Below are 24696 nucleotides of genomic sequence, written 5' to 3'. Positions count from 1 at the left end.
CTGGTGCAGATGGCCAGGTGGAAAAGAGATTCTTCCATTCGCCTTTGCCTGAGGTTGTTAGGAAAGATGGTGGCTTCATTTGAAGTGGTTTCCTATGCCCAGTTCCAATCGGGACTGTTGTAAAACAATATCTTGCCTGCTTTCAACAAAACGGTTCAAGCTCTAGATTTGCCAATGCGTCTGTCCTCAAAGGTGTTCCAGAGCCTCAGTTGGTGCTCGGTATCTGGGAATCTGCAGAAGGAAAAAACGTTCATACCAGTTACCTGGACAGTGGTAACGACAAATGCCAACCTTTCAAGTTGGGGAGCAGTACTGGAAAAGACCACTGTCCAGGGACAGTGGTCCAGAACTGAAAAAGTCTTGCCCATCAACATCCTAGAGATTCGGGCAGCGCGTCTGGCTCTGAAGCCCTGAACATTCAGGTTACGGGATTGTCCTGTCAGGATCCAAGCCGACAATGCCACAACTGTGGCCTATATCAAATCAATACTAAGGGGCACTAAGGGTTACGTAGCTCAGAGAGTGGTGGACCATATTCTAGCTTGGGCGGAAAGGGATGTTCCCTGCCTATCGGCAGTCTTCATTCCGGGAATAGAGAATTGGCAGGCGGACTATGTGAGTCGCCAGCAGTTGTTCCTGGGGGAGTGGTCCCTTCACCCAGGAATCTTTCTGGCTATATGCCAAGGATGGGGGATCCTGGACGTAGATCTTTTGGTGTCCAGGTTCAACGTGTAGTTGGTCAACTTTATGTCAAGGACAAGGGATCCGCTCGCATGTGAGACAGATGCGCGTTAGGCTTTATTCCCTATTCATTTAGGCTTTATTCCCTATCCTATCGTTGCTGCCACCGCTTCTTTGCAGGATCAAGCTGGAAAGAAAGCCGGTAATTATTGTAGCCTCTTCCACCATGGCCAGACCTACTCTCGTAGGGGCCGATATTCCATCCTACCTTAGAAACTCTAAAGCCGCGTACACACGTAGCCGTCTGTCCGACGTACTTAGTCTGGCGGACTTACCGCCAGACTGTCCGTTGGACTTTCCGAACGGGGTACTTGCCCACGGGGTACTAAGTCCGCCGTACTATCCGCCCTACTTTTGAAATGAACGGACTCGCCCACACACGCGGAGGAAAGTCCGCTCATTTCGAGCGCGTCTCCAGGTAGGCGGGGCCCGCGAAGGAGACGCCGCTGGCCCCGTCACCTGGTATGGACTTAAAGGGGAACCCCAACGCCGGAAAAATCGGCGTGGGGGTCCCCCCAAAGTCCACAACAGACCCTTGTCCGAGCACGCTACCCGGCGGGCCAGGAAAGGAGGGGCGAGCGAGCGCCCCCCCCCTCCTGAGCTGTACCAGGCCGCGTGCCCTCAACATGGGGGGTGCCCCCCCACCCCAAAGCACCTTGTCCCCATGTTGATGAGGACAAGGGCCTCTTTCCGACAACCCTGGCCGTTGGTTGTCGGGGTCTGGGGGCGGGGGGCTTATCGGAATCCGGGAGCCCCCTTTAATAAGGGGGCCCCGGATACCGGCCCCCCACCCTATGTGAATGAGTATGGGGTACAATGTACCCCTACCCATTCCCCTGTAAAATAAAGTACAAAAAAAACACAACACACAAGATAAAATAGTTTATTGCACAGCTCCGGGGGTCTTCCGTCTTCGGGGGTCTTCTCGCCGGACTCCTCCGCTATCTTCTTGTAGCTCTTTTACTAGCGGAGGAGCCTGGCATTCTTCTTCGTCGCCGCGGCCTTTTCTTCCGACTTCGGGGGTCTTGTCCCCCTCTTCGGTTCTTCTGCCGCGCCACCACGCCTTCTTCTAGCTCTTTTACAGGTGGTGGCCCGGTCTTCTGTCGCCGCCGCTGTCGCCGCCGCTGTCGCCGCCGCCTTCCGTTCTTCTTCTCTTCTGCAGACCCGCTCGAAATGAGCGGACTTTTCTCCGGGCGGGAAAAGTCCGTTCATTTCAAAAGTACGGCGGACTGGCGCACACACGGCCGGATTGTCCGCCGAAATGCGAGTCCGGCGGGAAGATTGGAGTGTAAATCTACATTCTAAGTCCGCCATACTTTCGGGTCAAAAAAGTATGCCGGAGGCTACACACGGGGGGATTGTCCGGCGGACTTGAGTTTGCCACCCGCTTGTTTGATCGTGTGTACGCGGCATAAGTTTGACGGTTTGGCTATTGAAGCCCACATTCTGAAGAGACGTAGTCTCTCCGAGTCAGTGATTTCTACCTTCATTAATGAAGCCATCTTCCAGAGTCATATATTATAGACTTTGGAGGGCTTATGTTTTCTGGTGTGAATCCTTGGAAATATAACATAGGTAGAATTCTTGTTTTTTTCTACCACTACAGATGAAGCTGGCCTTGAGTCCTATTAAGGGCCAAGTCTTGGCTTTATTGGTCTTATTTCAAAGACCACTTGCTTCACATTCTTTGGTCCAGGGTTTTTATACAAGGGGTAAGGCAGCTTATTCCGCCAGTTAGATCACCCTAGCCCACGTACACACGGTCGGAGATTTTGCCAACCAAATCCGTCGGATTTTGCCCGTCGGATTTAGTCCGACGGATTGTGTCCGAAACTGTTGCATACACACGGTCGGGCCAAGTTGGTGAAAAATCCGATCTTTCAGAACGTGATGACGTAATTTCATTACGATGGGACTACATTCAGGCTAGTAGCCAATAGCTTTGATGTAGGAATTTGATCTGAGCATGCGTGGCACTTGGTCCGATGAAAATGCTCTACACATGATCGGATTAGGTCCGTCCGGCCCAGTTGGTCGGGAAATATTTCCAACATGTTGGAAAATTGGGTCGGACGGAGATTCGGATGGAATCAGTCCGATGCATTACAAAAGCAGCAAATTCTCAGATTGCCCTTTTTGGCTCTGAAGAAAGGGGGTCACTCCCGAAACGCGTTAGCCATTTCCGTAGCGGTATTCACCAAATTCCTCGGACATCTGGTCTGGATTCGCCAAACGTTTGGTGCGATGGATCTATTTGTATTGATTTTGCCTTTGATCAATACTCGTTTGTGAGTAGCCTTTTTGCTATTTGATTTAATTTTAAATAAAGCTGTTTTATGGTAATGCACTAGGTCTCTTCCCCTCTTTTGTATCAGTCCGATGCATACCACACACAGTCGGATTATCTGACGACACGGTCCGATAAGACTCATTCCGACTCTCTGACCGTGTGTACAAGGGTTTAAACCCTTGGGACTTTTGACAGCCTTTTGAACCGTTACAGCATACTCCCATGGTCCTTCTGACAAGGGAAATAGTGTTTCGGGTTGCTATACCCTCTGCAAGAGGGTATCGGAGTTGGCTGCTCTTTCCTGTAAAGAAGCCATATTTAATCATTAAGGTGGTTTTAGGTTTTCAGCTAAACCAAGATATCGTCCTACCGTCGTTTTTTTTCCAAAACCAGGTTCTAGGGTACTAGAGAACTTACTACGTTGTCTTGATGTAGTGAGAGTGGTCAAGGTCTATTTAAAGACGACTGTTCAGGTCAGAAAGACTGATGTTTTATTATGCTGCCAGAGGGTCCTAGGAAGGAACAGGCAGCGTCAAAATCCACTATTGCTAAGTGGATTCGGCAAGTTATAATTCAGGCCTAATGGTTAAAAGGTAATATTTCACCTTTTCATGTCAAAACGCACTAAAAACAAGAGCAGTTAATGCTTCTGGGGCAGTGCATCACCAAGTGTCAGGGAACTCACCGTATGTATGCCCGTCCCCGTATAGCAGCAGTTCATCTTCATTCTAGGCGCCATGCGCGGTGTCCCTGTCGGAGGCGTACGAGTTCCGGGACGAACGGACGCACGCTAATCCGAACATGTGGATGTACACCAATCCAAACACGCGGAGGCATCCGCGCAAACTGAACGTATGTACGTACTCACGCACGGACGGCCACTTCCACCAATCCTGGCTCACTCCTCTCTATATAAACAGGATCCTGGCCTGACACCAGTGCTGGATCGTCTTCAGCTACTCCTGAGAGACCTGATCGTTGTTCCTGTGACCTTGTTCCTGATACCCATTCCTTGGATACCCCTTGTTACGACCTCCTGGACTACCACTGACCTTGGCTTGGACTTTCGACTTTGGCTTGCTTCCTGATTCTGTACCTCATTTGCTAGCACGTTACCAGACCTTTGCTCGTCCTTGACTACGCACCTGCCTCTCGATCCTGTACCGCATTGCCCGCCAGTTGCCGACCTTGCCTGTTCTAGACGTGCAGTGCTTCCTGCATACCTGCTGAACTTCCGCTGCCTACCTCCGTGACCAATCTACACCTCTTCCTTCGTGAGGACCCAGCGTCTCCAGGTCTTCAACTTCCACCTGCACCCTTTCGTTGTCTTCACGCTCCCTGTTACCACCTCCAGGGATACCGGAACCGTGCAAGAGGCCACCCTCAACAGTCTGACTCCGCTGTAAGGTACGTGACACCAAGCCTCCATGGCTCAGATCTGCAAGGCAGCAACTTGGTCTGCAGTCCGTACATTCACCAGATTTTATCAAGTGCATGTAAAAAAGGGCATGACGATATCGCCTCTGGGTGCAGTTTAGAGCTGGGCGATTTAAAAAATTTTAATTCGAATTCGAATCAAGTTTTTTTTTTTTTTGATGGACACCTTCCCGGTCCTGAGGAGCTGCGGGCAGGAGTTTTTAGGCAAGGCCGCAGCTTCGGCCTAGTCTACGGCATCCTGCCTCACGAATTAGGCTGAAGCCGCGGCCTCGCCTAAAAACTCCTGCCCGCAAAAAATAGATTTTCTTAAATTTTGAATCCATTGGATCTCTCGACTCGATTCAAGATTTAAATTGATTTTTTTCCCCAGCCCTAGCACAGTGTGCTGCAGGCAGCAGTATAAGTCCCCAAGTCTGTTGGCGCCCATACGGGTTGTGTGGCTCCCTCATCCCACATAGTAATTACTATGGTGCTGTGCCCCGTGATGTATGATAAAGAAAATAGGATTTTTATAACAGCTTACCTGTAAAATCCTTTTCTTGGAGTACATCACTTGAAACAGAGGTCCCTTCCCTCTTCTTCTGGGGCATATGTATATGTATATTGCTTTACTACAAAAACTGAGCTGTTTCCAGTATGGGAGGGGTTATATAGGGAGGCAACTTCCTGTTTAGGGTGTGTCCGTGTCCACCTCCTGAAGGTGGTCTATAACACACATAGTAATTACTATGGTGCTCTGTCTCCCGTGATGTACTCCAAGAAAAGGATTTTACAGGTAAGCTGTTATAAGAATCCTATTTTGTTTTTCCTCGCGCTGACAGTGTGGGGAGAAAAAAAAAAGCCAATCACCGGCTTTTGTCAGAGGGACATTGGTCCCGAACATGGAGATCCATCGCTGCCACATCTGTGCGCACCAGTGCCACCTGCCAGTGCAAATCAGTGCTGCCTAGCAGTGCCCACCAGTACCACCTATCAGTTCCTCATCATCTGTGCTGCCTATCAGTGCTACCTATTAGTGCCCTTAAGTGCTGCCCATCAATGCCACTTATCAGTGCTGCTTCATCAGTCCCCAACAGTGCCACCTATCAGTGCCCATCAGCGCACATCAATGAAGGAGAAAAATTACCTGTTTGCAAAATTTTATAGCACACTATGAAAACTGTTTTATATATTTTTTTTTAATGTTTAGTCTTTTTTTGTTTGTTTAGCAAATAATAAAAACCACATAAGTGATTGAATACCACCAAAAGAAAGCTCTATTTGTTTGGAAAAAATATATAAAAATTTTATTTGGGTAGAGTGTAGCATGATGCAATTGTCATTCAAATAGTGACAGCTGAAAGCTGAAAATTGGCCTGAGCAGGATGGGGGTTTTAGTGCTTACTAGGCAAGTGGTTAAATATTGATTGTCTTTGTTTTTAATAGGAGTTCTGTCATTTTTCAGGTTGCCAGAAAAAAAAAAATAGGCTTTTGTACTCCTTTTCTCTGAAGTGCACTGACTGACACAGCTCCATTAATCTTGACCATAGGGTTATTACGCCACCATCAGGAAAGGACTAGGCAGAACATGTTATACATGTGAAAAAGCAGAACTTTACAGTTCCGTCCAGGGGGCGGTCCCTCTGGTAATAACCCCTCAGCCTGCTTCCTGCAGCTCAGTACATCAACAAGCAGTATAACGTAAAACAATAGTAGGGGAGGGTGCTGTGTCAGTCAGTGAACTTCAGAGAAAAGGATTTTACGGTGAGTACAAAAATCCTATTTTCTCTATCGTTCACTGACTGACACAGCTCCATTAATCTTGACAGTAGGGACACCCCCAAGCAGTGTCATAACGAGGGGTGGGAACAGCATAAAAACTTCACCCACAACCAGAAGTGCTCCCTAACGGGAGTTACCATCTTATCTAGCCGCATCATAACTTGCGGTCAACAATGCAACAGTGCATTAATACTCAAAAGTAACTGTATTTTTAAAACAGGGTAAAGAATGCAGAATTGCAACATTACACGGCTGCCTGGAAAACTTTGCGGCCAAAGCAGGCATCAGACGATGCGCTTACATCCACTTTGTTGAATTTGGTAAAAGTGTGAACGGACAACCAAGTCGCCGCCTTACACACTTGAGTGACTGACGCTTGATGTCGGAAAGCTCAAGAGGTTCCAATTGTTCTGGTGGCATGGGCTGTGACAGTAAAGGGGGGCACTTGCCCCTCCAAGGCATAGGCCTGTACCACAATCTGTCTGATCCACCTGGAAATGGTGGCCGACGAGACCGCCATACCTTTTTTCAGACCAGCTACCAAAACGAACAAAGAGTCTGACTTCCGAAAGGGAACCGTGGCAGACAAACACACCCTTAGAGCCCAGACCACATCCAGGGAATGAAGGGCCACCTCCTTAGGATGCGTCGGTTTAGGACACAGAGAAGGTAACACAATGTCTTTATAGATGTGAAATGCCGAAACCACCTTCAGCAGAAAAGAAGGTTGTAGACGCAACACTACCTTATCTTTATGGATAACCAGATAGAGCGACTTGCATGACAAGGCCGCCAGTTCCGAAACTCTCCTGCCCGATGTAATGGCCACTAGGAAGACCCCTTTCTGAGAAAGTCAACAAGGGACTACATGCCGGACCCCTTTAATAAAGGTGCTCACTAGAGAATGATATGCCAGGGAACCTTGGAAAAAAACAGCCAAGGCTGATATTTGTCCCTTAATGGTGCTTAAAGCCAATTTCTGGTCTACTCCTTGCTGTAGAAACAACAGGATCCTGGAAACGGAATAGGTGCGCGGATGCCACCCTTTCTCCTCACACAAGGAGATGTAGGCCTTCCAGGTATGATAGTATATCTTCCGAGAAGAAGATTTTCGTGCTCTCAACACAGCTGAAATCACTGAGTCCGACAGGCCCCGGTTCCTTAGCACCTGGCTCTCAACAGCCATGCCGTTAAAACTAGTGATGGTAAAGCAGGATGGAGATTCGGACCTTGAGACAGAAGGTCCTCTCGTAACGGTAGTCGCCAGGGAGCATCCGCAACCAGGTGTACTAGGTCAGTGTACCAGGGGCGCCAAGGCCAATCTGGGGCAATCAGTATTACTGGAATGCCCTCGGCCTCCACTCTGCGGAGCAGACGTGGTAGCAGTTTTAGCGGAAGAAAGGCGTAGATGAGTCGGTACTGACCCCACAGAGCTTGCCCAAGGATCTCTTGTCCTGGATTTGAATCTCAGCACCTTCCAATTGAGACGGGAGGCCAGAAGATTCATGCCTGGTGTGCCCCACCGCAGGCACAGTAGCCTGAACACCTCTGGATGCAACGCCCATTCTCCTGGGTCCATCATCTGGCAACTTAAGTAGCCCGCCTGCCAGTTTTCTACTCCTGGGAAGTAAATGGCCGACAAAGCCGGTACATGTCGCTCTGCCTACTGAAGGATGTGAACGACCTCCCGTGTTGCAGCCAAGCTTCTTGTTCCTCCTTGATGGTTGACATATGCCACCAATGTGGCGTTGTCAGACTGGATCCTGATCAGACGCTCTCGTAGTCTCCTCGACCATGTGGAGAGGCATAGCCTGATCGCTCTAAGCTCAAGCACATTGATTGGCAACTTGGATTCCTCCCCCGACCAGAGGCCCTGGATCGACTGTACTCCCAGTACTCCACCCCAGCCAGTCAGACTGGTGTCAGTTGTGATCACTGTCCAATGTAGAGGTAGGAACGACTTCCCGGACCGAAGTGCCGGGGACCTCAGCCATCAGAGCAGGGAGTCCCAGACTGACTGGTTCACCCGAATCTGGTGATCCAGGGATAGCGGAGATTTGTCCATTTTGTCAATATCTCCTTCTGCAAGACTCTGGTGTTAAACTGAGCGTACAGTAACGCCTCGAAGGAGGCCCCCATGAGGCCCAGAACTTGCATGCAGGAGCGCAGCGACGACCACCTGCGGTTCATCAATAGTTTTACCACGGCTCTGAGAGTGTGCAGTTTGTCTGAAGGGAGAAAAACACTCGCTTCTATGGAGTCCAGCAGTAAGCCTAGGTAGTCCAAGCGCTGAGTTGGTATGATTACCGATTTTTTTTTTAGGTTCAACAGCCACCCAAATTCCTGCAGAGTTTGCATGGTGACAGTCACATCCTCCTTTAATTCTGAAGAGGAAGATGCTCTCAGGAGGAGATTGTTTAAGTAACCTAAGATGGAGCCAATACCTTGGTAAGGACTCGGGTGCTGATGCCAAGCCAAAGGGGAGAGCCACAAATTGGTAGTGGGCTTCCCCAACTGCAAATCGCATAAACCTCTGATGCCTGAGGCATATGGGTATGTGCAGGTACGCATCCTGAATGTCCAAAGACGCCAGGGAGTCCCCTTGATGGAGTGCAGCGACTACTGAGCGAACTGATTCCATTCTGAACCTCTGTACTTTTACAAAGCAATTGAGGGCTTTCAGGTCCAAGATTGGACGTACCACTTCCTTTTTGGGGACTACAAACAGAATGGAGTAGAACCCCTGGAACCTTTCCGACTCCGGAACAGGTACTATCACCCCGAGATTTAGGAGGTCCTTAAATGCAGGCATCCCCTCTATCGTGGTTACTTTCTTTAACCTGGATACTGGGGGTCCACAACCGGAGGTGCTGACCATTTTTTAAGAAGGCTCTCCTCAAACGGGTAACACACCTCCATTCTTTTTGGGACTGAGAAGGTCTGTTGTGGGCTTCCCCATTCCTTGTATATGAACTTATCTAAATAAGTCAGATATGGAAACACCTTAGGTGTACGAGCTGGCTTACGGGACCCAAAAGGGACCGCTACTTCAGCAGAGGAACCTGCTGTATCCCGAATTTTCAGGATATCACACACAGCTGTGATAAGGGCTCCAACTAGCTCTTTGTTTTGCGCAGACCCGGACAGGGACTCCTCCTCACTGTCTGATCAGTCCTGGTCAACGTCACCTGAAGCAACAGAGCAGGCGGGGCCCGAGTCTGCATCAGAGCTCTCCCTGGAGGACGGGGGGCAGGGGCCACTCTTTTGACACCTTTGTGCCTGCACACTGCCTCCACCCTGGCAATGAACGTTTCAAGGACCGCCGACAAAGCGTCCAAAGGCACTGCACTGTTTGCAGACGAGCCTGTTGCAATTGCAGGGAGTTCTGGGGAAGAAACGCCAGTTTTTGAGGTCATGCTGACCCACCCTGTCTGCCACCCTTGCAGACTTAGGACAGGTGCATAATTCCACCCTCCTAGCTGCTGCAGACTGAGGGGCCCCCACCACAGGACTCACCACCCCGACTGAGTGCTGCGCCATTCAGTTACAGGTGCCTGTGTCCAGTATCAGCTCCCAGGTGTCCTGAGTGAAAAACTGTGCTGTTCTGAGCAGCAGGGACCAGCACTGAGCATAAAAATTGCGCTGGACTACAACAAATTGGTTGCTGGCCGCCCTGTATAAAGGACATAATCACAGAGAAAATGGCCGTCGAGCTACAGAAAAATGGCCCCTGACCATGCTTTCCACTGAGGCAGACCAAAAAATGGCTGACAAACAACTGTACACAGTGAAAGGACAGAGAAAATGGCAGCAGAATAGCGCTATTGTGATCAGCACATGCAGACCTCCAGACAACCAGCGGGGAGACCACAGACACCCAGGGACATATACACCCAGCACAGCCCATAGTTGCCAACTGTCCCAACTTTCCTGGGACATTTGTCCTGAATTAATTTTGTCCCGTGAAATTCGGTTTGTCTGGGGAAATTCAAATTTCCAGTTTTTCGCCGCCGGCCGCTAGAGGTCCGCTGCCGGTGGAGACATGGCCGCCATTTTTAAGAAGACCAGAAGCTGGTCTTCAATAGAGAACCTGTGGCGCCACCCACTCCCACTGCCAGTGTGTGTGTGTGTGTAAAGTGCAGTGGGCGGCGCCACAGTTCAAAGTTAGTCTCCGCGTGGCAACGTGAACGACGGGATGTCAGGGGCCAGTGGTATGTCGGGGGCCAGTCTGTGGATGGGATGTCAGGGGGGCCAGTCTGTGGATGGGATGTCAGAGGGGGCCAGTCTGTGGATGGGATGTCAGAGGGGGCCAGTCTGTGGATGGGATGTCAGAGGGGGCCAGTCTGTGGATGGGATGTCAGAGGGGGCCAGTCTGTGGATGGGATGTCAGAGGGGGCCAGTCTGTGGATGGGATGTCAGAGGGGGCCAGTCTGTGGATGGGATGTCAGAGGGGGCCAGTCTGTGGATGGGATGTCAGAGGGGGCCAGTCTGTGGATGGGATGTCAGAGGGGGCCAGTCTGTGGATGGGATGTCAGAGGGGGCCAGTCTGTGGATGGGATGTCAGAGGGGGCCAGTCTGTGGATGGGATGTCAGAGGGGGCCAGTCTGTGGATGGGATGTCAGAGGGGGCCAGTCTGTGGATGGGATGTCAGAGGGGGCCAGTCTGTGGATGGGATGTCAGAGGGGGCCAGTCTGTGGATGGGATGTAAGAGGGGACCAGTCTGTGGATGGGATGTCAGAGGGGGCCAGTCTGTGGATGTCAGAGGGGGCGCCAGTGAGTCTGGATGTCAGAGGGGGCACCAGTGAGTCTGGATGTCAGAGGGGGCGCCAGTGAGTCTGGATGTCAGGGGGGGGGGCGCCAGTGAGTCTCGATGTCAGGGGGGCGCCAGTGAGTCTGGATGTCAGAGGGGCGCAGTCAGTGTCTGGATGTCAGAGGGGTGCAGTCAGAGTCTGGATAAACCATGCCCATATTTTTCGTATGCCACACCTATAACCGTATGCCCCACCCCCTAATTATAACACAACTCCGCCTACTGCCAAAAAAGTGTCCCGAATTTTTTTTTTACAATGTTGGCAACTATGGCAGCCCCTAATCTAAGGTGAGAGCCCCCAGGGGACCCCTGGCTACAGGTAAACACACCGCTCAGCAGCCCATCATGCAGTATCCCCCATGGGGGGGGGGGAATAGGGACAGGGAGAGAAGAGAGGGAGGAGAGGGACCCCCTAATCGACCTCCCAGGAAATGCCCAGCTGTTCAATACCGCCGAGTCAGGGAGAGCTGTACTTACCATCTGGATGAGCTGGGGACATCTCATCACAGACTCACTCTCCAAGCAGTACGGGTGGCTGCTGGCTATGGCACACTGACAAGGACATCAGTAGTCAGGTCATATGTGTGCCCCAGAGAGTTGCACTCACCGGCCGCCTAGAGCCTGAGGTTCATGTCGTGGCGAACCCAGCGAGTAGCTTGGGTGTGCACACGCTCGATGGCCAGGCTGGGGAGACTACAAGGATCTATATTATCCAGCTTGTCACCCAGCCGGCTGTTGATAGCAGATCACAGGATCTTAACATCTTGTGCAAAAGGGAAACATTCAGCAAAAAAATACCAGGAAAAAACTGACCTGCAGGAAGCAGGCTGAGGGGTTATCACTGGAGGGACCAGCCCCTGGGTGGAACTGTAATGTTCTGTTTTCTCACCTGTTCTGCCTAGCCCTCTCCTGAAGGTGGCGTAATAACCCTACGGTCAAGATTAATGGAGCTATCTCAGTCAGTGAACAATAGAGAAAATGTGCTCCGTCAGTAAATTTTTTATGTTTTGTCAGTAAAAAATGCTGCTGGAGGTTGACAATACTGCCTACCACTGAACCTTTTACAAGTGAAATTGTGTCTTTTTAATAGCGAGGTAGAAAATGGGGTTGGGCTGGCCATTCCACACCACCTGAAGAGGACTTCTGTGGTAGCTCTTTATGAATGGACTCCACTTGCGACCCTCCATACAGGGTGCCAGCCTCCTAATCCATGCACCCGGCCCCTAATTTACATGCAGGGCGCCGGACGCATGGATTCCAATGGTTAATGTTCACTATTGTCTTCTGATTCTCCTCCTGGCCAATCCCAGCTCAGTGAGCGGGTCCTGAGACCCGATTGGCCGAGAGCAGAAGCGATCCTATTGCTTGCTGAGGAGGAGACGCAGGGTTTGCCACGCTTCCAAAGAAGGAGATGAAGGGTGAAGCTGCCGCCGGAGGAATCCTACAACCTAGATGGGGACCGACCAATTGACTAACAGGGGGGTGGCCACGTGCCACTGGCCCTGCCCACTCTCATTATGATTGATACTCTTTCCCTGATCACTGAGGACAGTAAAAGTAATTAGTTGGCTGTAAAGCTGCCCGGTTCATGTTCTCTGAACACATAGTGCATTTTCTACTTAGTATCCACCTATGTTGCTGTGGTGTGCTTTGAGCAATGGTGACAACCCTGGCCACCATCCTGCATGGAGCACACAGGACGGTGTTCTCAGAACACAAACTTATTGGAAATAAATCAATGTTGGGGATCTGTTTCTGCACTGCAGATGAGACATATAAAGCATGTAAGCTGTTGTCCCTGTATGCGTTTCATGGTTTTAGTTTCATGCCTAACAAGTTGAGCGCCACCGGAATCTACAGCAACTCCATCTCTGAGAACTAAATACACGCCCCTACAACTTCATCGTTTGGCGCGCTGGTCCTAGAACCAATAAGCGGCGCCAATATGAAACCACGCCCTTGTACGGAACAAGAGTCTCAGGAAATAACGGCGATCTGTGAGTCGCTACCTAGGAGACTCCGGAAGGCGGAAGTGATTGGTTTCCATGTGAGAGCCGCATATATAAATATGGACACAGGTGACGCGCATTCTGTGAAGAATGACTGTAGCTTGTTGGCCGGATTGTAAGTCGGGAATCATTTGCTACCACATGGTATAACTTTAGGATTTTTTTTTATTTTTTTACTGATTGTGACGATAGTAATTTTATTGGTTCCATCTACCTTCCATCTAAGTCCAGTCTGAGTAAATAATGCAATAAACCCCCTTCCCCAGAAGACTATAACGTTTGTTTTTCCAGAGAGTGTTCCTTATGGTCCTGACTTCCATTGTGACCTCAGGTTCACTTGTTAGCCTTGTCGCTGCCCCCCCCCCCTGTTCCCTCGTCTCATCTGTCACTGTCCCCCCCCCCCCTTCCCTCGTATCATCTGTCACTGTCCCCCCCCTTCCCTCGTATCATCTGTCACTGTCCCCCCCCTTCCCTCGTATCATCTGTCACTGTCCCCCCCCTTCCCTCGTATCATCTGTCACTGTCCCCCCCTTCCCTCGTATCATCTGTCACTGTCCCCCCCCTTCCCTCGTATCATCTGTCACTGTCCCCCCCCCCCTTCCCTCGTATCATCTGTCACTGCCCCCCCTCCCTCGTGTCATCTGTCACTGCCCCCCCCTCCCTCGTGTCATCTGTCACTGCCCCCCCTCCCTCGTGTCATCTGTCACTGCCCCCCCTCCCTCGTGTCATCTGTCACTGCCCCCCTCCCTCGTGTCATCTGTCACTGCCCCCCCCTCCCTCGTGTCATCTGTCACTGCCCCCCTCCCTCGTGTCATCTGTCACTGCCCCCCTCCCTCGTGTCATCTGTCCCCCCCCCTTCCCACGTGTCATCTGTCCCTCCCCCCCCCTCCCAGGTTTCGCCTTCCTCTGGATCAATTGTGGGCATAAAATTGGGTATTTGGATTGTACGATTATTTTTTATTTTATTTATTTGTTTTTATGGTTGAACTGGATGGACTTTGTGTCTTTTTTCAACCTGACTAACTATGTAACTATGTGTCATCTGTCGCTGTCCCCCCCCCCTTCCCACGTGTCATCTGTCCCCCCCCTTCCCACGTGTCATCTGTCCCCCCCCTTCCCACGTGTCATCTGTCCCCCCCCTTCCCACGTGTCATCTGTCCCCCCCCTTCCCACGTGTCATCTGTCCCCCCCCTTCCCACGTGTCATCTGTCCCCCCCCTTCCCACGTGTCATCTGTCCCCCCCCTTCCCACGTGTCATCTGTCCCCCCCCTTCCCACGTGTCATCTGTCCCCCCCCTTCCCACGTGTCATCTGTCCCCCCCCTTCCCACGTGTCATCTGTCCCCCCCCTTCCCACGTGTCATCTGTCCCCCCCCCCCGTTCCCACGTGTCATCTGTCCCCCCCCCCGTTCCCACGTGTCATCTGTCCCCCCCCCCCCCGTTCCCACGTGTCATCTGTCCCCCCCCCCCCGTTCCCACGTGTCATCTGCCCCCCCCCCCGTTCCCACGTGTCATCTGTCCCCCCCCCCGTTCCCACGTGTCATCTGTCCCCCCCCCCGTTCCCACGTGTCATCTGTCCCCCCCCCCCGTTCCCACGTGTCATCTGTCCCCCCCCCCGTTCCCACGTGTCATCTGTCCCCCCCCCGTTCCCACGTGTCATCTGTCCCCCCCCCCGTTCCCACGTGTCCCCTGTCCCCCCCCCCCGTTCCCACGTGTCCCCTGTCCCCCCCCCCGTTCCCACGTGTCCCCTGTCCCCCCCCCCGTTCCCACGTGTCCCCTGTTCCCCCCCCCCCGTTCCCACGTGTCCCCCCCCCCGTTCCCACGTGTCCCCCCCCCCCGTTCCCACGTGTCCCCCCCCCGTTCCCACGTGTCCCCCCGTCCCCCCCGTTCCCACGTGTCCCCCCGTCCCCCCGTTCCCACGTGTCCCCCCGTCCCCCCCGTTCCCACGTGTCCCCTGTCCCCCCCCCCGTTCCCACGTGTCCCCCCCCCCCCCCGTTCCCACGTGTCCCCCCCCCCCCCCGTTCCCACGTGTCTCCTGTCTCCCCCCCCCCCCCCGTTCCCACGTGTCTCCTGTCTCCCCCCCCCCCCCGTTCCCACGTGTCTCCTGTCTCCCCCCCCCCCCGTTCCCACGTGTCTCCTGTCTCCCCCCCCGTTCCCACGTGTCTCCTGTCTCCCCCCCCCGTTCCCACGTGTCTCCTGTCTCCCCCCCCCCGTTCCCACGTGTCTCCTGTCTCCCCCCCCCGTTCCCACGTGTCTCCTGTCTCCCCCCCCCCGTTCCCACGTGTCTCCTGTCCCCCCCCCCCCCCCCCCGTTCCCACGTGTACGATTTAGGAGATATTTACCTTGCATTAAAAAATCTTTTTGGCCAGAACCAGCTTTTGAGGCACATTTTCACATCTCTTACTGTGAAGAAGCCTTTCCGTATTTGTAGCTTAAGGCTGGGTCCACACTAGTGCTAATTTGATGTGGATTTCCGCATCCAATTCGAATGACAGGAGATTGTGACCGACTCTCTACGGAATTGGTTTGCACACCTCTGGCGGCTGCGGAGGGGCTTGCACAGGGGTCCTGTGCATCTTTTGGTCCATTTCAGGGCTTAATTCAGGCAAAAATTCGGCCCTAATTCATCCCTGAAATGGAGAACAGGGGTGCACCGAACCCCTGTGGGGAGCCACATCCATTGTCGGTGAGAACCCAGGCTAAATCCCTTTTCCTCCAGAGTGTCCTCCATGATGATCATCCAGACCACCGCGGTTGCGCCATTTAGGAGCTGGTTCTTTTCACCCAGTTGCCACTTTTCTCCCCTTCATTCAGCCGATGATGGAAGGCAGGACATTTCTGGACGGAGGGCAGGATCTGCCCAAGTTAACAAGCAGGTGATTGGTTGCTAGAAATCAGGGAGGTCCTAGCAATCAATCGCAGCTCCTGCCCTCCAATCTGTCTGTATAAGGTAGGTACTGTTGGGAGGAGGGGTTGTGAGAACAATACTGTGAAAGGGGTTAGGGGTGATGTGAAGGCAGACTGTGATATGCATTGGGGGCACTGATGTAAAAACAGGATTATGTTATGAGGCTTGGTTCAGATCTGCTGACTTGCATTTGCTCACAGGTCAGCCCATCTGCGACCCCCCCCCCCCCCCCCCAAGTTGCATGGTGCTGTGGCAGTCCTTGCACAAACATGCGATTCAGATGGCACTGTTGATAATCGGACAATCATACATTACTTTTTTTTTTATTTATGAATTTTCAAAATCATACAGAAGAAAATATACGTGAAACATTAACATTTGGAAACGATGCAGGTATATATTGACTTAGAGAGCTACAAGGCACATGTAATCTGAACTTATAGAGGTATAGCGATGTGATTAAAGTGTTAAAGGAATTGTAAAGTTAATTGTTATTTAAAAAAAAAAAATGTTATACTTGCCTCCATTGTGCAGCTCGTTTTGCACAGAGTGGCCCCGAACCTGCTCTTCTGGGGTCCCTCGGCGGCTGTCTCTGCTTCCTCCCGCAGGTACTTCTCACGTTCGTGCGAGCTCCCTCGCATGGTGAGAAGCATCTGTGGGCGCGCTCCCATGATACAGCCGGCGGCTATAGCCGCTCGCTGTATCACACGGCCCCGGCGCTCCGCGTCAGTGGATGTGATTGACAGCAGCGCGAGCCAATGGCTGCGCTGCTTTCCATCCATCCACTCCAGCCAATCAGTGGCCAGGCAGAGTGGTGAATTAGAACAGCGGGGGCAAGCGTGGGATTTTTGAGGGGTGAGGTAAGTAAAACGGGGGGGGGGGGGGGGGCGGGCTCGGGGCGCAGGCACTGTCGGATGTTTTTTCACCTTAATTCATAGAATGCATTAAGATGAAAAATTTACCTTTACAACCCCTTTAACTTGAGTGGGAGAGAGATAGTCACACCCCTAAAAGAAGAATAAAAATTGAAACAACCCTCTACCTTAACCGTAAAGGGGTTATAGAGAAAATATAACCCTACTATTTAACCTCACAAAAAGGAAAATAGATAGAATCAAATAGAAGCATACCGTCTCACAGGAATATGTATGTATCTAAATTTAATTAACTAGGGTCATTCCCTTCAGAGCCATATACAGACTTATCCCATGTTGACCATGTTTTAAAAAATTTCTGCTCCATACCCTCCACTACAGCCGTCATGTGCTCCAATCTACGTATGTCAGCCACAGTGGTGATCAATTGTGGAAGTGTTGGTGGTGAGGTGGACAACCATAACCTGGGGATGACCCTTTTAGCAGCCAATAAGATAAGACATCAGTCTATGCAAAGCCTTAGAAATACCAGGAAAAGGGAGGCCTAACAAATAGTGCATGGGCGTCAGGGGAACAGGGTTACCAACCAATGTTTCTAACAAATTTTGGACTTGGAGTCAAAATTGGTGAACGAGGGGACACTCCCAAAAAATATGGTAGTGAGAGCCAACATCACTATTACATCTCCAGCAGTGTTTAGAGATTGATCTGGTACAGGCATGTAGAATACCTGGGGTCCAGTACCAGTGCATTAGGACTTTGTATGCAGTTTCCTTATGAGTCACACATTGAGAGACTCGAAGTGTGGTCCCATATGCTCCCCCAATCTACCAGGGAGATGTCATGCTGCAAAATCTGAGACCATTTTCTCATGTAGTGGTGGTTATTTACCGTCATAGGAACCGCTTCATGCAATATTTTGTGTATGGTAGAGATCATTTGGGGCTCATAAGGACCTTTAGCGCATAGGGTCTCAAAATTAGTTGGTTTATCCAGAGTCAAAGAAGGGGATCTGGTGGAGAAAAAATGTCTAATATGTTAGTATGAATGTAAAAGCTTTTGGGGGATCTGATGTTGACTTTGCAAGGTAGGAAAAGTCAGTAAATGTCGTGTCGCTGGATTAACAAAATGTCTTAGTTGGAAAAGCCCAGCTTGGGTACATGGTAGCATACGGTCATAAGAAAGGCTGTCTGGGTTGAATAGAATATTCAAAAGAGGTGGACACGGTGAGGATAGGGAAAAGCGATCAGAATATCTTTTCCAAATAGCGTGAACAGCATGGTAGCCAAACAAATATTCCATAATTGGGGCATATGAAGAGCAGTAGAAGGCCAGAGCATATAGCAAGGATGGACGGTGGCTGTAACACTCATTCCTATTTCTGAACACCTGTTTGGGGCCTTTCCGAGAGGTCCAGGAGGTAAGAACTCTCAGGTGTGAGGCATAATAGTATATGATGAAACCTGGGCCTCCTAGCTCTCCCCCCCCCCCCCCCCATTCTTCCGGGCCAGGACCACCGTCCCTGCCATCCTGTGGTATGCGTTATTCCAGATAAAATGAAGGCTTCTCCATTGAAGGGATTTCAGCTGTGTCAGTGGGTCCACCGCCGGCAAAGTTTCAAACAAATATAATTTAGGAAGGATGGACATTTTGAGTACATTAATTTGCCCCAGCAGGGATAGGGGAAGGGAGGTCCAGTGTGTCAGCAAACGGTTAATTTCCGAAAACAAGGGAGGGAAGTTGGCCCGATAAAATGTATCATAGGAGGCAGTGAGTTGAACCCCCAAATATTTAAGCGGTTGAAAACACCAATGGTAATTATATTTGCTTTGGAGGGAAGATGGGAGAGCTGGGGGGATATTGATAGGTAATGCTTCCGTTTTTAGTATCATTCATTTTGAAACCTGAGAGGCCACTAAAGGTGGATAATATGTTATGTGGATGTGTGTGGGTGGGTGAGTGTTAGAACATCACCCGCGAATAGGGATAGTTTATATTCCACGTTTCGGAGATGTACTCCCTTAATATCCGGACATTTCCGTATAACCGCAGCTAGGGGTTCCAAATTAAGCATAAAGGGTAATGGTGATAAAGGGCATCCCTGTCTCGTACCATTGCTAAGGGAAAAAGGGCGTGATAGATGGGAGGAGAGTTGTACCTGTGATGTGGGTTTCAAATATAGGGCCCGGAGAGCATGAATAAAGGAGCCAGAGAATACAAAATGATTTAGTATTGCAAACATAAATGGCCAGCTAAGGTGATCGAATGCCTTTTGGGCGTCTAAACTGAGTATCAAATAAGGGTTTTTGGTTTTTGTAAGCAGGTCTATAAGATCAATTGTGCGACGGGTATTGTCACGTGCGTGCCTTGTGGGAACGAATCCCACCTGATCTCTATTAATTAATGCTGGCAGTAGTAGAGCGAGTCTGTTCGCTAGGATCTTGGTAAAGATTTTGTAATCGGATTTCAATAGAGCGATGGGATGGTAATTGTCAGGGAGGGATGGATCCTTGCCTGGTTTAGGGATAATGGTTACAAATATGTGTGTAAAAACAAAGAGTGCGGTATTGTACTCTGGAGCAATGAGGGAAACAAGGTTAACAGGTATGGGTAATCAGTGACTCTTTAGAGGCCAATGGGCTTGACAGCCTAAAAATGTATTGCTGCCGAGGGGGAGGAAACAGGAATGGGACAGACCATACCGAAGGAGGACAGATTAGGGTGAGCAAAAAGAAAAGCCGGAGCGATGACTGCATCAATTCTGCTGCCAGGGAGACACGAGTTACAAGGCTAGTGCTTGTTATTTCTCCTGAGCACTGTCCTGCAGCCTCCTCCTCTTGCTGAGTTGAGACATACAAACAAGGCTGGAAGTGAATGCATTTTTTTTTTTTTTTCAGAAAGTGACATCGTTTTTGAGACCAAGGAGAGGGGTAGAATTTCCAATAAGGAAATCTGGGCTTTAACAAAATGGCTGGAGGTTACTTACAGTACACACTAATATTGGTATTATAATTGGAATGTATGTTCTTTGCTAAAATACTCTTAAATAATATTCCAGATATTTTTTTTTTTTAAATGGTTACAATGGCACAGTTTGGCTACAGCCAAGGAATGGCAGCTCTGAAACCATAAGTGATTTAATCATAGTCACTGAGGACAGTAAAAGTAATTAGGTGGCTGGGCTGTAAAGCCACCCAGATCATGTTCTCTTTTTATTATTATTTTTTTTTGGGATCCTTAACCACTGGTGCATCCTTCAATGGGTATGGTCTGTTTTCTTAAAGTGGGAAGTCGCTCGATCCACAGTAAAAACCCACTTCTTTAAAAATGCCTTCTCAAATGGGTACACTGGTCAGTAAAACTTTAACCACTTAACCCCCGGACCATTTTGCTGGCCAACGACCAGAGCACGTTTTGCGATTCAGCACTGCGTCACTTTAACTGACAATTATGCGACGTGGCTCCCAGACAAAATTGACGTAGTCCCCCCCCCCCCCCCCCCCACAAATAGAGCTTTCTTTTTGGTGGTATTTGATCACCTCTGCATTTTTTTTTGTTTTATTTTTTTGGGGCTATAAACAAAAATAGAGCGACAATTTTGAAAAAAAAACTCATTATTTTTTACTTTTTGCTATAATAATATCCCCAAAAAATATGTATATAAAAAAACAAAACGGAAACTATTTTCTCTTATATTCACCGACCAACACAGCTCCTCTCTTACCCATTGGGTTGTTATGTCCTATTACTAGGAGATAATAGGCATTAGTTGTAATACAACACTCAGAACTCTTAGTTTCGCCCAGGGGGCGGTCTCTTGGGCAACAACCCTCCAGCCTGCCATGCAGTCATCAGTTTTATTTTGCCTAGTGAAGGAGAAGGACCTAGGAACCCTGCAGGCCCATCGGTTCGTGCTTTTTTTTTTTTCTGCAGAAGCTTGACTTTTTGTGCAAGATGATTGATCCTGTGATCTACTATCAACACCCGGCTGGATACTCTTATCCTTCTAGTCTCCCCAGTCCAGCCATTGAGCGTGTGCAGGCCGCGGCTACGCGCTAGGCAGGCCATGACGAAACCTCAGCTCAGTGAGCTTTTATGCTCTGGGGCATACATATGACCGGGCTACTGATGTCTGAGTCACAGTATGCTGGGCCAGCAGCCACCCTGTACTGATCAGCGAGTGGGTCTGTGATAGAATGTCTTCCCTGCCTCGGTGGGGCTGAGCAGCTGGGCATTTCCTGGAGGTCGATTCGATTGGGTGGCTCTCCCTTTTGGTCTGGCATCAGCCCCCCCCCCCCCCCCCCCCCCGAGTCTTTACCAAGGTATTGGCTCCAGTTTTGGCATTGCTGCAGCAATGTGGGATCGCGATCGTGGAATACCTAGACAATCTCCTCCTGAGGGCATCTTCCGCCTCAGAATTAGAGAATGCTGTGGCGATCATCATGCAGACCCTGCAAGAATTTTGGTGGCTGTTGAACCTAAAGAAGTTAGTGATTTTACCGACCCAGCATCTGGAGTACTTGGGCTTGCTGCTGGACTCCAGGGAAGCGAGAGTGTTTCTCCCGTCAGAAAAGCTGCAGACTCTCAGAGCTGTGGTAAAACTGTCGATGAACCGCAGGTGGTCTTCGCTACTCTTTTGCATTCGAGTCCTGAGGCTCATGGTGGCTTCCTTTTTGAGGCAGTGCCATACGCCCAGTTTCATACCAGAGTCTTGCAGAAGGAGATCTTGACGAAATGGGACAAATCTCTGTTATCCCTGGATCGGCAGATCCAGATGAGCCAGTCAGTCAGGGACTCCCTGCTCTGGTGGCTGAGGTCCCCGGCACTTCGGTCCAGGAAGTAGTTCCTACGTTCTACATTGGACAGTGATCACAACGTACGACAGCCTGACTGGCTGGGGTGGAGTACTGGGAGTTCAGTCGACCCAAAGTCTTTGGTCGAGGGAGGAATCCAAGTTGCTGATCAATGTGCTCGAGCTTACAAGCGATCAGGGTATGCCTCTTCACATGGTCAATGAGACTTCGAGGGCGTCTGACCAGGATCCAGTCAGACAACGCCATGGCGGTGGCATATGTCAATCATGGAGGAACGAGAAGCTTGGCTGCAGCACACGGGAGGTCGACATGTACCGGCCCTATCAGCCATTTGCATCCCAGGAGTGGAGAACTGGCAGGCGGACTACCTAAGTCACCAGATGCTGGACCCAGGAGAATGGGCGCTACATCCGGAGGTGTTCAGGCTAATGTGCCTGCGCTGGGGCACACCAGACCTCATGATCTCCTGGCTTCCTGTCTCAATCGGAAGGTGCCGAGAATTCGTATCCAGGACGAGATCCTTGGGCATATGCGTCAAGCACGCTGGTGGCTCCGTTGGGTCAGTACCAACTGATCTAAGCCTTTCCTCCGATTAAAGCTACTACCATGTCTGCATTGCAGAGTGGAGACCGACGGGATTCCAGTAATTCTGATTGCCCCAGATTGGCCTCAGCGCCCCTGGTATGCCGACCTAGTATGTCTGGTTACGGACGTCCCCTGGCGACTACCGATGTGGGAGGACCTTCTGTCTCAAGGTCCAATTCTCCATCCTGCCTTACCATCGCTGGTTTTAACGGCATGTATGTTGAGAGTTTGTTGCTAAGGAACCGGGGCCTATCGGACTCTGTGATTTCAACTAAGTTGAGAGCAAGGAAATCTTCTCGGAAGATGTATATCGTCGTACCTGGTAGGCATACATCTCTGTGTGAGGAGAAAGGATGGCACCTATTCCATTTCCAGGATCCTGCTCTTTCTACAGTGTGGAGTAGACCAGAAATTGGCTTTATTTGTCCCATTAAGGGACAAAATATCAGCCTTGGCTGTCTTTTTTTTTTTTTTCAGTGACTCCTGGTGTCTCGCTCTCTAGTGAGCACCTTTTTGTTCATGGGGTCCGACATGTAGTCCCTCCGGTGCGTCCACCGTTACCCTTGTAGGATCTGAACCTGGTGTTATTGGCACTTCAGAAACCGCTGTTTGAGAATATCAGAGAAATTCCCTTGCTAACTCCTTCCCAGAAAGTGGTCTTTCTAGTGGCCATAACATTGGCCAGGAGGGTTTTGGAACTAGCGGTCTTGTCTTGCAAGTCGTCATATCTGGTTATCCATAAGGATAAGGTCGTGTTCTGCTGAAGGTGGTTTTGGCGTTCCACATCAATGAAGACATTGTGTTACCATTTCTGTGTCCTAAACTGACACATCCTAAGGCTCCGGGCTCTAGGGGTGTATTTGTCTGCCACGGCTCCCTTTCGGAAGTCAGACTCTGTTTCAGTAGCTGGTCCGAAAAAGGTATGGTGGTCTTGTTGGCCACCATTTCTAAGTGGATCAGACAGGTTGTGGTACAGGCCTATGCCTTAAAGGGGCATGTGCCCCCCTCCTTTCCTGCCATTCAACCAGGGAAATTGGAACCTCCTTGAGCTTTCCGACATCAAGCGTCAGTCGCTCAAGTGTGTAAGGCGGGGACTTGGGCGTCTGTTCACACGTTTACAAAATTCTACAAAGTAGATGTAAGCGCATTGGCTGATGCCTGTTTTGGCCACAAGGTTGTGCAGGCGGCCGTGTAATGTTACCATTGTACTTATCAAAAAAACAAAACGAAAAATATAAGAAAATAGTTACCTTGAGTATAATGCATTGCATTGTTGCGGTTCTGATATGGATAGATAAGGTGGTGACTCCCCTGTTGGGGAGCACTTCGGGTTGTGGGTGAAATTTAATGCGGTTTCCCACCCCATAAGAGAAAATAGGATTTTTGTACTCGCTGTAAAATCCTTTTCTCTGGAGTTCACTGACTGACACAGCACCCTCGCCTCCTAATGATTACGTTATACTGCTTGTTGACATACTGAGGCCGCAGGAAGCAGGCTGGGGGGTTGTTACTGAAGGGACCGCCCCTTGGGCGGAACTAGAAAGTCCTGTTTTTGTACATGTTAACATGTTCTGCCTAGTCCTCTCCTGATGGTGGCATAACAAGCCGATGGTCAAGAATAAAGGAGCTGTGTTTAGTCAGTGAACTCCAGAGAAAAGGATTTTAACCAGTTGCCGACCGCCGCATGACGATGTACGTCGACAGCATGGCACGGGCAGGCATATGGGCGTACCTGTACGTCCCTGCCTTCCCGCGGGTCGGGGGCCCGATCGGGCCCCCGCCCGGTGCCTGCGGCAGTCGGTTTTCGTCCGGGAGCGATCCGGGACGAGGGGGCGGCCATTCATTCATGGCCACCCCCTCGCGATCGCTCCCGACGAATAGAAATCCCCCGTGACATCACTTCCTCTCCTGTAATGTAAACACAGGAGAGGAAGTGATGTATTCTCTCCTCCGTGTCGGTATTTTTCATTCCGACACGGAGGAGAGCGGATCGGTGAGTTGCACCAACACTCTACACACACAGTAGAACATGCCAGGCACACTCGCACCCCCCCGATCACCCCCCCAATTACCCCTGCCCCCCAGTCACAGTGACACCAATGTCATTTTTTTTTTTTTTTTTTGCATTGGTGTCATTTGTGACTGTAATAACTGTTAGGGCAGTTAGGGTTAGCCCCCTTTAGTTCTAATGTACCCCCCTAACCCCCCCAATAAAGGTTTAACCCCGTGATCACCCCCCGTCGCCAGTGTCACTAAGGCTGGGTTCACATTGCAGCGGTTTATGAGAACGAATGTGATTCGCACCGCACTGCAGTGCAAATCACATCCGATCTCTGTGCGATTCGAGTTCAGCCATTGGCCCGCAGCAGAATCGGATCGCATGGGTGTTCACACCATGCGATCCGAGTTTGCAGATCGCACTGCGATATGCGAACTGATCTGGGGGTGTCAGTAACATTTCACTGACA

At 50.5% G+C, this 24696-nt stretch overlaps 1 protein-coding gene and 1 long non-coding RNA gene across 3 annotated transcripts in view; one reads left to right on the top strand and one right to left on the bottom strand.

The window, feature by feature from the left end:
- Positions 1-24696, bottom strand: part of LOC143930456 (uncharacterized) — a 195943-nt gene that overhangs the window by 121884 nt on the left and 49363 nt on the right. The gene's annotated exons all lie outside the window — the stretch shown is intronic.
- RAD9A (RAD9 checkpoint clamp component A) overlaps positions 12999-24696 on the top strand; it is a 266419-nt gene continuing 254721 nt past the window's right edge. Inside the window, exon 1 of one of the 2 annotated variants that reach the window (XM_077454778.1) lies at positions 12999-13163. The gene's annotated coding sequence lies outside the window, so the exon portion shown is untranslated. Of the gene's footprint in view, positions 13193-24696 lie in introns of both variants that reach the window. The other variant, XM_077454779.1, reaches the window with a different exon arrangement.

Source organism: Lithobates pipiens, unplaced genomic scaffold (assembly GCF_037356315.1).
Source record: "Lithobates pipiens isolate NorthernLeopardFrog02 unplaced genomic scaffold, aLitPip1_a1.2 Scaffold_25, whole genome shotgun sequence".
NCBI classification, from domain to species: Eukaryota; Metazoa; Chordata; class Amphibia; order Anura; family Ranidae; genus Lithobates; species Lithobates pipiens.
This window is presented reverse-complemented; position numbering and strand designations above follow the sequence as displayed.